Source organism: Nannospalax galili, unplaced genomic scaffold (assembly GCF_000622305.1).
Source record: "Nannospalax galili isolate Female #2095 unplaced genomic scaffold, S.galili_v1.0 scaffold173, whole genome shotgun sequence".
Taxonomy (NCBI): domain Eukaryota; kingdom Metazoa; phylum Chordata; class Mammalia; order Rodentia; family Spalacidae; genus Nannospalax; species Nannospalax galili.
This window is the reverse complement of record NW_008334442.1, coordinates 98551-101458: the sequence shown is the minus strand read 5'-3', so window position 1 is coordinate 101458 and position 2908 is coordinate 98551.

The following is a 2908-nucleotide window of genomic DNA, read 5'->3' as shown; positions in this document are numbered from 1 at the left end:
ACCACTCCTTGGCATGTACCCAAAGAACTCATCCTATTGCAGACACTTGTACATCCATGTTTGTTGCTTCTCTTTCCACAATAGCTAAGAGATGGAAGCAACCTAAGTGTCCCTCAATTGACAAATGGATAATGAAAATGTGGTTCATTTATACGATGGAGTTTTACTCAGCAATAAAGAAAGATGAAATCACGAAATTTGCAAGTAAATGGATGGAACTAGAAACTTTTATACTAAGTGAAGTAACACAGACACAGAATGAAAATTGATATATGTTCTCCCTCGTATGTGGATCCTAGAACCAGACTCTGATAAATAAGTATGCAACCAGACATAAGTACAGAACCCAGGATAATGGAAAGGAAACAGGGAGGTAAAGGAAAAGAAATAACCTGAAAGAGAAAAAGAGTAGGAAATAGGCCTTAATAAGGGAGATATGGATAAAATTGGGTTAGTTTAATCGAGGGGGGAGGGAAGGGCATACACGAATCTAGGGGATAAAGGGAAAGAAGGAGCTCAAGAGAGGTAGGGCCACAGGAGAAGGGTATTACTATGGGAGAAAGGGGGGCAATGGGGGAACCTTAAGTGGGAAAACCATGATCGAGGGGTGAGACAAAGTGAGAGATAAACAATGCCTAGCTAGCTTTGAAAACCAGTGAGAACCATATTACTCCTACAACCTACTGACAAATTATACAAGGCAGATCAAGAAATATATGTCTAGGTAAGCTTTATCTGAGAAGAACTCGTCTTTGCCTAAGATGTATCTACATGACGCACAATAATTAAAAATACCAGACTGGTGGAACTAACCTTCATGGGTGTTTAACAGATATACTTTGAGGTCTATAATAATTTGGTCAGAGGGACATAAAGGACACTTTTTGCTCCTTGCTCTCCTAGGTCGACTAGTTCCAGGGGACTATGAGCATCTCTCAAAATGTCCTATAATGGTGGTGGGTCACCTGTCCTCTTGATCAAGGAGGCTGAGGAGACCCCACCAGATGGACTTGAACCAATGTCCAGTCTATAAAGAGGAGGGTCAACACAGAGGAATCATTTCCCCAATGCTTCCAAGTGAACCCAACCATGGTCGAGCAGGACCTTTGACTTATCTTCGCATAGGTGGAACTGGTAAAAGAAAGGAGCCAGGGGCTCCTCCCAAGCCCATATGACCCCTGAGGAACAGATCTTTAAATGACCTTAAGAGTAAAAATAAATCAGCTTATTTGGACCAAATGTGTGGCCTTAAACACCCAAAAGGAAGTATAACCAAAGATTAAAGGGGCCAATATAATTTCATAAGAGAACATATATATAGCTAAAGGCTACACAGCAAGCAACAATGCCAGACAGGTGATAGCTCCTTCTGAGTTGTTGGCCAGGGTGGCCAAAGGGATTCCCAGATAGTAACTCAGCAGAGAACTGGGAAATTGAACAGCAGACCCCACATTATCCAAAGGAATGCTGCTAGATGAGGAACAGCTGACCCTCCTAAAACAAAGTCCTCTAGATAGGCTGACTAGATTCACCAGATGGACAAGTAGTGGGGAATGGCTGGGGTGCCAACAACACAGCAGACAGTAGCAGGAATATCAGAGTATAAGGGCTCTAGTGGGGGAAGGGAGGCTATGGGAGAGTGCTACCTGTGAAGTGGGTCTATATATAAAAAAAATTCTTCAAAGCATAAAAATTTGCTCCTTAATAACTAGTAGATGTGAAAAACATTACCGTTAAAATCTACCAAATGACTTTACATCCATGCTCAGATGCCAAGGAACTCAGTAATTAACTGACTATCACTAGTAATAATCAGATATATAGCGATTAGAAACGCATGTGCAAACATTTTAATGTCAATTGCATTGAAAATGAATTTTTCTGTATGAAACTGTGTATTTTATTAATGAAATGGAGATCTTTTTTAAAGGTTAAAATCTCATTTAATTTTTTGTCTTATAGGGTTTATACTGAGTAAAATATTATATAACTGGACCTAAAAATTTACAGCCAATTTTGAAAAAGATGCTTCTTAGCTCAGAAAATTGTTATTGACTATGTCAATGCTGTTGTAATGAAATGCTTCTTCTAAGTATGTGGTTATTAAATAAATAATAAACTGAAAAAAAAGAATATTAATGATCCTTAATGTCAACAAGTTTCGTTCTCATGTATAATATATAAATCCACAGTAGTAGAGTGTTTACATACTTCTGTTACTATATCAAAGACTGATAGTTTGAATACTTTGGTCCCTGTGACACAAATCTAGACACCATTAAGATGTCTATTTAGCCCCTATATGCAAAAGTGGTAAATCCACATGTACTAGCCACATAGCTACAGTGCCTGGGTCAAGCTGTCAATTGAGAACCAGCTTCTCATTTTGCTGATACTATAAATGATTATCAGCAAAAATAATTTTCATAGAATGTAAGGCTAGAACTGATGGTTGTCATCTTCCCTGCATGAGGCGAGGTTGTCTGAAACAGACCAAGAAAAAGAAAAACAAAGCCAAAGACACTAAAGACAGACTTCTGACAATACCAGCATAATTCCCACATCCATGCATTAAGTCATGTTTTCCCTCTACTAAAAAGACGCACATACTGAACTGTTCATTGTAGAACTCTGTTGTATGGAAAATTGGAAACTCTACCATGGGTCATAAACAGTGGAAAAGTTTAATGAATAATGAATTAATATGAATAATATTCAATACTAAGGAATATTGTGGAGCTATTTTTTTATTTTAATTAAAAGAAGCATTTCATTACAACAGCATTAACCTATTCAATAACATTTTTCTGAGCTAGGGTACATCTCTTTCAAAATTGGCTGTACATTTCTAGGTTTACAGATAAATTATTATGCTTATATAATCTTTTACTCATTATAAACTCTATAA